Genomic DNA, 12,009 nt, shown 5'->3' on the forward strand with positions numbered 1-12,009 from the left:
ACATCATTTATGTACTTTCTATTGTTGTAACCCACTTTGATTATTATTATATCCACCACATCTGCGGTTTTTGGTATCCACAGTGTGTGTGTTGGGGGGGGGGGGGGGCGGGGACCAAACTCCAGGCTCTCATGTCATTTAGCTAAATGGTGGAGGGGGAATCCTATCATCCCCATCCTCTCTGCTGCTGTGCCCTTGGCTAGCCAGTTGGCAGCCCTGCTTGGCAGAGCGAGGGAGCTGCCTTGTGCCTTGGGCCCTTCTGGAAGGCAGGATGCCTCCCAGGGCAGCAGAAGAGGCGCCTGGGCTGCCCAGCCTCCTCCTCTTCCTCCTCCTCCTCCTCCTGCTGCTGCTGTCCAGGTGGATGGAGAGCCTGGGCTGCGTCCAGCGCCTTGGGCTTGGCAAGGAAGCCTCCTGCTCCTCCTGCTCCTCCTCCTCCTCCCAGCCAGGGCTGCTCCCTTGCCTTCTTTGCCAAGGCTCCTCCAGTCGCCTCCAGCCCTCCGCCCAGAGCAGACACACAGAGAAAGAGAGGAAGAGAGAGCCGAGATCTCTGCTCTGATCCCCCGATGCCTTCCTAAGCCCAGCCCTGGAGGAGAACGCAGCGCAGCCCGAGAGCCGGGGGGGACTGGGCACAGGGCACAGGTAGGCAGGGCTCCTTGCCTTGCTTTGGGCTTTTGGGGGTGCTGGTTTCCATTGCTGCAGGAATCGCCTGGGGGGACCCCGCTGGAACTGCCAGGGCTCCGGGCGATGGGATCCTGGTGCCATAAGAAACGACCCTGCCCACAATGCCATAGCATGGAGCCCTGGCAGTGAAACCGGTGTCAATCCGGATGGTTTCTGCAGTGCAGACGCAGCCTGCAAGCCTGCAGGTGCCTTGCCTTCTTCTAGGCACCCAGGCGAATGGGGTTAATTGACTACACACACACACACACACACACACACACACACACACACACACACACACGTGTGCATATATAGATACACACATAGATATACACACACATACACATGCATATATATATATATATATTCACACAAACATACATATGTAGATATACATATATATACAGTATATATATATATATATACACACACATATACATAAGTAAACACATACATATATACATATATATAGTTGTATATGCACATACATACACATACTTATATACATATGGTATATACACAAACACATACACATATAAACACTTACATATATATATATATATATATATACATACACATATATACAGTATATATATGTATATGTATATGTGTGTGTGTGTGTGTACAATAGATAGATATACACACATACAAAAAGACATATATACACACTCAGAGAGACATATACATAAAATATATATATATTATATATATATATATATGTTACAAGTCTGCCTGGAGAGCCCCTGTGGGTTTCAGTTTGCTTGTTCTCTTTTACTATATCACAGTTTGGATAGACTGTGGCAAAGAAGCTCTGATTCCTCCCTTTTTTGTCATTTGCTGCTTGAATTCTTCCCCCAAAACTAGGCATCTGGACTGAATGTCAAGTTCATAGAGAGAGAGTGGGGGACAGGGGGAGATGAGTTCCGATGGTTAGGGAGATAGATAGATAGGACTGAATGTCAAGGGTCATATATACTGATATAGGTAGATAGAAGCATCTCAGATTGTGCTTGGGTTGTTTGGAGGCTGGATTTGAGAGTTTAATCTTAGAAAAGATAGAGAGATAGACAGAGAGATAGAGAGATAGGCTGGAGAATTGTGGCATGGAAGCCTCATAAGATAACACAAGAGAGTGGTTTGTGGCACTAGGAATGGGATAAATGTTTGTACAGTATGTTTCCAAACTTGGGCAAGATCTTTTTGCTTTTGGTTTCAATGGAATCTGCTTTTGCATGGGACTAGTTGGGGGTGTCCAGTTCAGCCTTTATGGTTGTTGCAGGTTTATGAATTAGAGGCTGAGTCTCCTTTCTCTGAAATGCTTGGGGCAGAGGTGTTTTGGATTTCAGTTTTGGAATACAGTACAGATCATTTCAACAATCCATAAAATCTTGAAATCATGCCAAAATTAAGGATGCTGAAAGTTTTGATAATTTAGTCTATGATTCTTAGGATTTCTGAGCAACAGACTGTCTTGCACATGTTTGCTTGGCTATTATTACTTTTGTATACATCTCACTAGAGGTTAAAAAAATCCCTATCTATTTACATCAGGTGTTTAAAATCTTGATTTTAATTCCCCCGCTCTCAGAGACTTGGGGTTGGTGTACACGAGATTATTTAAGGTCAAGAGAAACTGAACTGAATAATAATAATAATAATAATAATAATAATAATAATAATAATAAGGAGTATGGAAAACAGAAAGGATTTTCATGTTTAGACTTGGGTCCCATCTCCAAGATATATCTAATATCCCCAAATCTGTACAAATCCAAGATGCAAAACATTTCTGGTCCCAAATGTTCAACCTACTCTTATGCCAGAGTGCCTCTTGAAAATCTCAGCAATGTTTTGGCTGAGGAGAAGCCTCCAAATTAGCCTCTCTTTCTTCTCTTTAGACAAAATCCAGTGATTACCTAGGAATGTGGAGGAGGTAGATATCACCTCTTTGAGAATTTTTGCAAGTCTCTCAGGCTCTTTTTGCTTTCCTCAGTATTTTTCACAACCTTAGTGCAAGGAAGTACTCTGCTTTGAATTTTGCATCAGGTAAAGTTGCAGCAATAGTTCTAAATCTGAGTTTATGACAATTAGCTGCACAGATTATAGAAAGGCAGCGGGCAGACAGAGTGATCAAGATCTATATTAGTTGCTTTTGTTGATTTTTATCGTGCCAGCCCTATAGGTGTTGTTTTGCAGGGAAACATAGCCGAGGAGTTTATAAGGTTTAAAAGCAAAATTTATTAAGGAACAGGAGAATATATGGAAGAGAACAGAACAAGAAGCTGTAAGACGATAGAGCAAGAATACATATTGTTGCTTGTAATCTTTAATGATTGAAAGTTCTGGATGAAATTTAAAAGTTTGACGTTTGAAGGCGTTCTATTACAGAGGCTGAAGCTTCTGAGACTCTTCTACAATCTCAAAATCTTATTTTTCACTTTTAGATGTAATCAATGTTTTTAAAACTGCTAAAATTACATCAGACACCCCCCTCCAGAATAGTTGTAAGGATTCTGAGCTTTGTACATGTTAGCTAAGTTTGAATATTTAAGAAAGAAAGCTGAACATCTACTAGCTCAGGAAGTATGTTTGAGGTGTGTGTGTGTGTGTGTTTACCTTTCTTCCATCTTTAGGCAGGAGATCAACATTTAGCAACAAGTTATCTATTTAAATTAAAATAGGCAAATTTAAAAACAATAAATAAAATATAGAGCTGTCACAGCGTAGTGCTTTAGACTAAATTACAAATCAAAACATCCTTGCTTTAGAATAGATCTCACATCTTCCATGAACTTGATAAGGAGGACATCTTCTTATTACCAGATAAGAGGTAATATGACTGAGGGTGCATCTGCACTGTAGAAATAATGCAGTTTGACACCTCTTTAACTGCTGCGGCTCCATCCTATGGAATCCTGGGATCTGAAATTTTACAATAGCTTTAGCCTTCTTTGCTAGAGTACTGTGACTCACAAAACTGCAAATCCCAGGATACTGTAAGATGGAGCCATGTTGTCAAACTGCATTACAGTATTTCTACAGGGAAGCTGCACCTGCAGTTCTACTGGACATACATCAGTGGGCCCTTGGTAACCACTGGGATTTGGTTCCAGAATCCCCTGTGGATGCCAAAATTTGTGGATGCTCAAGTCCCATTAAATACAATGACATAGTAAAATGGTGTCCCCTTATATAAGATGGCAAAGTCAGGGTTTGCTCTTTGGAATTTATGTATTTTTTGAACATTTTCGAATCGTGGATAAAAAAAATCTGTGGATATGGAGGACTGACTGTACTTAGTAGAGATGCATGAGACTTCACTGTAAATTACTTTAAAAGAAACAATTTTATTTTTTCTTGCAAGGATCCCCACATATTCACCAGTACTAATCTGTCTTACTTTACATGTTGTGGTAAGGAGTTCAGCAAGATGGTATATGCAGCCCTATGTTGACAGTAATTAGCAATTCTATAAGATACTTCAGTTGCTTGATTGTTATCTTAACAATCATGAATAGTTATTAATAAGCAGAGCCTGAAAAATTTCCTCTTTTTGGATTGAAGCTCTCAAAACCCTGCAGTAGCCATGTGTGCTGAACAATTTGGGGAACTACAATGAAGAAAAAGAAGTTTTCCAGACTTTGCTTACAGTAAACAGGATTTTCTGTGTTCTGCTTTCTATGGTTGCACGAGCAAGTAAAATCTAAATCTTGTCCCTTGAATCTGTGCTTTGTTCAGGTTGCCCTTCGTAAATATCCACAGGTTCTGTCCCTGGTTTGCTTCCAGTAGCATTCAGGTGAAATGGTCAATTGGAGATGCTGAAGCCCCAAAGCACTGGGTGTTCATGAAGACATTAACCCCATGGAGTTTGTTCGTGTTTCCCAACTTTGGTCAGAGGTTTGTTGCAGAACTTAAATCACTTGCCTGTTGGATGAATAGTCAGAATTCCCTTCCGCTATGGAAGAAACCACACTGTAGCTATGAATTGCACCACAAAAACTAACACACACCCTGAAGTTCTTAGTTGTAGGTCTTGTTGATGCCTCATATTTGTGCTGAAAAGAAAACTTATTCTATGAAATGCAAATGCCTAAATGGGCTTTGACAAATAAGTCTTCCTCAAGGGGTCAGTGCTTCCTTCAGACATTCTTCTTGAGCCCTGAATCAGCGCACCTTGCAGAAGGAGAAGAACACAAGGGACTTTGGCCTCTTCAGGAAGCCCCATTTATCCAAAATGTGTTTGACGTCTTTATGCAGTATACTAATAATATAATAACAATAAAATTTGTTTCTATCCTCTCCAAACAGATCGAGGCTGCTAACAATAATAAACCACCCTTAAAACACAATAAAACAGTTATCATCATTATATCCTAACCTTCCCAAACCCACCCATCCACAATAAAATACAATTAAATATTAAACAATTGTTAAAGCAAGGCAGAGGCAGCTCCAGACAGTAATGGATGTTTGATGGAATTAATATAAAAATTACTAGGATGTTAATCTGGGAAAGCCTGCCGGAAGAGATACATCCTGATCACCTTTTTAAAGCATTCAAGACTGGTCATATCTTCACTGTAGACTTGAATGCTGCTGGAAGCAAACCAAGCTGTTCCATAATTTGGGGGTGACAGAAGAGTAGGTCCTCTGACTAACCACAGACAGCCTAATTCTTGCTGTCTGCAGTAAGTTTTTGCTAGAGGCCCTAAGTGTGTGGGGTAGATTATATGGGAGAAGGCGATTCCATAAATAAGCTGTACCAACGCCTCGTGCTGTGCCCGTATAACAAGTGGGACTTGCATTGTGAGGCTGCGTTGTGAAGTGCTCTGCTTCGGGATCACAACAGCCAGCCATGCTCGTTCCTGGGATTCCATGCCATTCTCCATTTCCCACTCCACCCAATAGATACTACATTTACTGTAATGACTAAGCCACCTCAGTGTACTTTAGTCCCCACCTAGTTTAGAGTTTATTTTCCTCCTGTTTTTTTAAATATACTTCTGTAAAACATAGGGCAGCCCCAGACTTCCTCTCTTGTTTCCCAGAGTGCATCTACACTGTAGAAATAATGCAGTTTGGCACTACATGAAGTGCTGTAGCTCCATCCTACGAAATCCTGGGATTTGTAGTTTTACAAGCTCTTTAGCCTTCTCTGCCAAAGAGTGCTGGTACCTCAAAAAACTACAAATCCCAGGATTCTGTAGGATGGAGCCATGGTAGTTAAAGTTGTGTGAAACTGTGTTATTTTTACACTGTAAATGTGCCCTCAGCCAGTGTGTATTGCCTTTAAATATCACAACTTAGCAGCAGCAGATTTCATCACACTCACATTCATTTGTTTCTCATAACTCTGTTTTGAAGTTTGAAGCATTCATTTCATTTATAAAACTTTTCTTTCAAAAATGTATTACTGTATTGCTGTTTTAGTATAGTGTACATAACTGCAGGTGCAGATCCCATTCAAGTCCTAGGCATGTTTGATGGGTACAAGGAGAGCTTTTTGGTGGCTGCTCCTAGGCATTGGATCTCCTTCCCCAGGGAGGCTAGAATGGCTCCTTTTTTGTCATCTTCTGCTGGCAAATATACACTTTCCTATTCCAACAGGCTTTTAGGAACTGACTACAATAGGCTTTCAGTGGGTTTTTTGTTGTTGTTTTTTCATATTCTGTATATTAACTAATTTTATTGGTTTCAAATATATAAATTGTTTAATTGCTGTAAGATATCTTGACTCTCAGTACTAAGGAACTGGTAGAATATAAATTAATATCATCATCATCATCATCATCATCAATCATCTGCCTTTGTCTCAGTACAGGACCCAACAAAAACAACAGCAATAACAAAGTTATACAGCTTTTCTGTTTCTTTTATATGAATGTGGATCAGTTTCATTTCTGTTCAATAATTTTAGCAGATATTCTGAAGACACAGTCTTGCAGTTTATTGACTTTTGCAATAAAGAGTGACATTTTGCCAGAACTCCCAGTCATAATCCAGTTTGTGTTTGCCTTAGACCATGCACCAAAGCTGCAGATGCTTTTCACCAGCAATAGCTACTTCCTGCTACTGTATAGTGGTAGTTTCCACATTAGCCAAATATCTAGAATTGGCACCCTTCATTCATTCATTCATTCATTCATTCATTATTGTTGAGAATCCAGACCATCTTGGATTACTATTCTGTCATGTTCCACTGTTGTCTGTGTTTTTATCCCAACAATTTTTCAGAGACAATTAGTAGTGACTTTTGCTTTCTTTTGAAATGCAATTGTAGCAACAGCTTTGACCATTTGGACTTACAAAATACTCTTGTAGGTTTACAGGGCTACTGTTTCATTAATTAGAAGCTCCCTTGTTGTGGCTTCAGTCTCTGTAATTAGTTCTTGCAGAGCAAACACAAGGCATTCCTGGGTTGACTCTTAATTGGTCAGTTCCTATCTTCCTCTTTAATTATTGGGTTCCCGTCATTAATTCTCTTCATTTGCTCTTTTATATTGAAGTGGCAATAAAAGTAAAACTACAGAGAGCAAAACAGTAATTAATTCCTGCCTGTAAGGAACAGAGAAGTAGCTTATTGGTGTAATTAAGGAACGATTTATCAGTAATGCCGCAGTGATGCTGAAGAGCATCAAGAGGCAGACAGTGCATCAAGAGATGAGGAAGAAGCTTGTAATTAAACCTGCTCTAGGCCTTTGTTGAATGGAACATACAGTATGTCTCAGTAAAATTATATAAAGACTACAGCTATGGACATGCACATTCCTAGATAGTAATAGCAGTAAGTTCCAACATGGTAGTGGTTTGAGTGTTGGACTGCGACTCTGAAGGCCAGGGTTCAGTTCCTGCTTGGCCATGTAACCTACTGGATGACCCTGGCAAACCACACTCTCTCAGCCTCAGAGGAAGGCAAGGTCAAACCCCTCTGAACAAATCATGCCAAGAAAACCCCATGACAGGTTCACCTTCAGGTTGACATAAATCGGAAACAGCTTGAAGGCACACAACAACAACAATAACAACTTAAGTTCCATCTGAAACTAGAACATGCCCTCCAATGTTTCACAGATTAAAATCGAGACACATGTGCCCAAGCAACATCAAGATGTGGTCAAGATCTTAATGAGAAGAACACACAAACTAAGTGAGTCTGCAGCAGTATGCTTTTCACTGAGTCTACTGGGAAGGGCACATATCTGCCCTCTCCTTTCATTTCCGCCTGCTGAGTTAATAGAGTACAAGTTATTTTTGCACTTTGAACTCAGTTTGCAGCGACTGAAGTAAGCTGATTACAAAGAGGAAAGTGGGCAGAGGAGAGAGAAACTTTGAACTTTTAAAAGGAGCTGAAAAAGTGGGATGACAGATATTTAATTGGGATTGTCCCTGTCAAATTGGGTATTTTAGAGATAGAAATTTTGTTGGCATTCAGATTCTCAGGAAGAGTGAAAGAGTTCATCTTTCACATCTGAGTACTCACTTAAGTTTTCTGAAATTTACACATCTGATACACTAGCTGTGAATTTTGGAAGTACAGTGGACCCTTGGTATCTGCTGAAGGTGGTTGGTTGAATGTGTGGATGCAGAATCAGTGGATATAAAGGGCCAACTGTATGGATAATATGATGCATACATTTTAAAAGTGTAGTTTTGCCTTCTAAAAATGCATGCATCTGAAAAATATGCACAAGAATACATTTATCAGTGGGGAAAATGCATTAAAAATGTTTCATGTTGAAGAAATGCATAAAATGCATGCATGGCGGAAAAAGTGTATGAGTGCTGATATTGGAAATAAGAAGCAAAGTCTTGCTGCCTGATATGAACAAAAGAGATGTGTAGCGATTTATGGCAATATAGAAATTAATTTTGAGATTTATAGAAATACAATAAAATCAAGATTGGGGTTTTTTGGGCAGGCAGCCTTTAATTCCACTTCTAGCTGATTGTGGGAAAGCCATGCCTTAATTACAATAGAGTATCCAAAGTGGAAACCATATATCCAACACATAGAAAACAAGTACGTAGAGAGATCTTGTAGCACCTTTGAAACTATCTGAAAGAAACAAATTGGCAGCCTGAGCTTTCATAGACTTCAGTCTACTTCCTCAGATGCATTTGGTGGGGTGGAAGCCAGGCACAAACCTATGTATGCCATTGGTATGTGAGGATGTCAGTTCAAATATATATGTCTGTGCCTGGCTTCCACTCCACCAAATGAGGAAGTAGACTGAAGTCTATGAAAGCTCATGCTGCCAATTTATTTCTTTCAGTTAGTCTCAAAGGTGCTACAAGATCTCTCTACGTACTGATTCTAGAGACTAATATGGCTATATCTTTGAATTATACAAAATAAATGTGAGTAGAATCATAGAATCATAGAATCAGAGTTGGAAGAGACCGCAAGGGCCATCCAGTCCAACCCCCTGCCATGCAGGAAATCTCAATCAAAGCATCCCCGACAGATGGCCATCCAACCTCTGCTTAAATACCTCCAAGGAAGGAGACTCCACTACACTCTGAGGGAATGTGTTCTACTGTCGAACAGCCTTTACTGTCAGGAAGTTCCTCCTAATGTTGAGATGGAATCTCTTTTCCTGTAGCTTGCATCCATTGCTCCGGGCCCTAGTGAATGCTAACCCACTGAAACAGGGATAAGATTTTGATGTTCACATTCCCTCCCATTTTGCTGGGTTGCTTTCCTTTTGCACTTGTTTGATGAAACAGGTTGGATAGATTAGAAAGGTTGGATAGATTAGAAATGAGGGTAAAATATATGTATAAAGGGAAAAAATAGGTGCTCTGAGGATCCTGTAGGGTCAGTACCTGTGCAATGAAACAGGTACTGAAATAAGTGTGGTACTGGAATTCCAAGATGTAAAATAAAATAATGTATAAATAAATAGTGTGGAACTTTTGTCAGCATGGAAATGTTTCAGACTACAACTCCCAAAATCCCTTACCATGATCAGTGCTGGGATGGATTGATGGGATGTGTAGGCCAATATACAGTGTGCCTTTGTTATCCACTAGGGTTTGGTTCCAGGATCCCAGTGGATACCAAAATCAAATCCATGGATGCTCAAGTCCCATTGAATACAGTGGCATAGTAAATTTGTGCTCTTTATATAAAATGGCAAAATCAAGGTTTGCTGTTAGAAATTTATCCTTTTTTTCAATATTTTCAAGTCGTGGATGCTTGAATCCATGGATAAAGAATCTGTTTATATGAAGGGCTGACTGTTTCTGGAAAAACAATTTCCCCTCAATTCTGGTGCCCACACTTGTATTTCACATTGAGATTTCATATAATTCCAGTTCCAAAATAATAATATACAGGCAGAGTATCCCTTATCCAAGTTTTCGAAATCCAAAATACTCCAAAATTCAAAACTGTCCTTGTTGGTATCTAAGATAGTATCACCTTTGCTTTCTGATGGTTCAGTGTACACAAACGTCGTTTCATGCAGAAAATTGTTTAAAATATTATGTATAAAATTATTTTCAGGCTATGCGTACAAGGTATACACGATCATAAATGAATTTCGTGTTTAGGCTTCGGTCCCATCTCCAAGATACCTCATTATGTATATGCAAATTTGAACATCCAAAAATAAATAAATAAGTCCAAAATCCACAACACTTCTGGTCCCAAGCATTTCAGATAAGAGAGACTCAACCTGAATGACTCCCGTAGCACCATTGAGACTTTGGTTATTTTATATCAATAAGTAAACAGACACAACTCCCGTTCATTTTTATTTTTAACTTTCCCGTTATTTTGGCTATTTCGAAGACCCCTTGGGATCCAGGACTGTATTTTTATCTTTTTCATGGAGCAGAATTCCAGGCAACAATTTGACAGGGAAACCTACTTGTATGTTCTGCATCCCAACCAGCGCATAATCCAACATTTCAACTGCACAATCCCTTATAATTAATTTCCTGCAACCAGAATTTCCACATTTTCTTGAAACTTTATGAATCACATCGTATGATGAAGGATAGTTAGGAAACGCTTGGAATGGCTGGGATGTGACTCAAGTAGGTTTTTAGGACACTTTGGTTAAATTAAAGAGGGAAGGAGATATTGTTTTCCACAGGAAAAAAAGCACCAGTAAATTCTCCCCTTGTCATTATATTTCAAGGATCACTCTGAAAGAGGGAGAAAGTGAGGGCATTTTAGAGCGAGGGCAACAGTTATATGAGAAGCATGACCTTCTTTCCCAATTGTCTGCCTCTCCTTGGCATTTTATCCCCAAATTTGATATGATATCATCACAGTGGGTTCCATCCGGATTAGTCTGGGATTGCCTAGATGTCAGAGACAAAACCAGCTACCCCACCAGCTGGCTTCTATAGATGGAGTAAAGGATGTCATTAGAGGGTGTGCGGAGGTGCAGGCTGCACTGGGTGACACCAATACTTTCCAAATGTCTTTCCTTTGGCAGAAATGGTTCACCCACATCCCTTTAAAATCCTGTAGCTTAGTGGAAGAGAAATCATGAAGCTCAGTGATGTGAGGAGGCTCAGTGGGTGAAAAAAGGAGAAGTTCTCAGCTTTTTTAAAAAATGTTTTTACTTTTTTAAACTTTTCTTTAAAAATATCACCTCTTACCAAATTTTAATGTTAATTACATGAGCCTATATAAATGTAAATATATTTAGGCTGTGTTTATGATATTGTAATTTAAAGGTATAATTTTAATTTTGCTTGTTGTTTAAGTCACAACTATTGCCATCACATTCAGTGAAATGAGGAAATTACAATTTAAATGTAAAATAATGATGATGATGATGATTTACCCACTTTTCCCAAAGGATCGAGGTAGGGAACAACAACAATTAACAGACAAAACACAAAAAACATTACTGAGGATTCTGTATGGTGTGATATGGGAGGAAGTGGTTTGAGCGCAACTTTGGAGACCAGAGTTCAATTTCCCACTCAGCCGTGAAACCCACTGGGTGACTTTGGGCAAGTCACATGTTCTCAGCCTCAGGGGAAGGAAATGGCAAACCTCATCTGAACAAATCTTGCCAAGAAAACCTCATCATAGAGTGCATTATGGTCTTCATAAGTCGGAAATGACTTGACAGCACACAGCATGCTTACACAATGGGAGGTGATCCCATGAGTTACCCCACTAGTGGCGCCTCTCATAGAGTGAGGAGGGCTTGCCATCTTGTCCATTGCCTCAGGCAACAAAATTTATGGGACCAACTCTGACTTTTTATGATGTCCTCTTTTCCCTCTAATATTTGTTGTTTTACATCACTGTTCTTTATCAGTAGTGCTTGTTTCCTCCTGATGAACACCTACTGGATTAAGTTGACCCAAATGTTCTTG

The 12,009-nt window shown here is 39.7% G+C and overlaps 1 protein-coding gene across 1 annotated transcript in view; it reads left to right on the forward strand.

Annotated features, from left to right (window-relative positions):
* Window positions 1–371: 371 nt before the first annotated feature.
* Window positions 372–12,009, forward strand: part of ZBTB7C (zinc finger and BTB domain containing 7C) — a 121,780-nt gene continuing 110,142 nt past the window's right edge. Inside the window, exon 1 of the mRNA XM_042447932.1 lies at window positions 372–639. The gene's annotated coding sequence lies outside the window, so the exon portion shown is untranslated. The remainder of the gene's footprint in view (window positions 640–12,009) is intronic.

Source organism: Sceloporus undulatus, chromosome 2 (genome assembly GCF_019175285.1).
Source record: "Sceloporus undulatus isolate JIND9_A2432 ecotype Alabama chromosome 2, SceUnd_v1.1, whole genome shotgun sequence".
NCBI classification, from domain to species: domain Eukaryota; kingdom Metazoa; phylum Chordata; class Lepidosauria; order Squamata; family Phrynosomatidae; genus Sceloporus; species Sceloporus undulatus.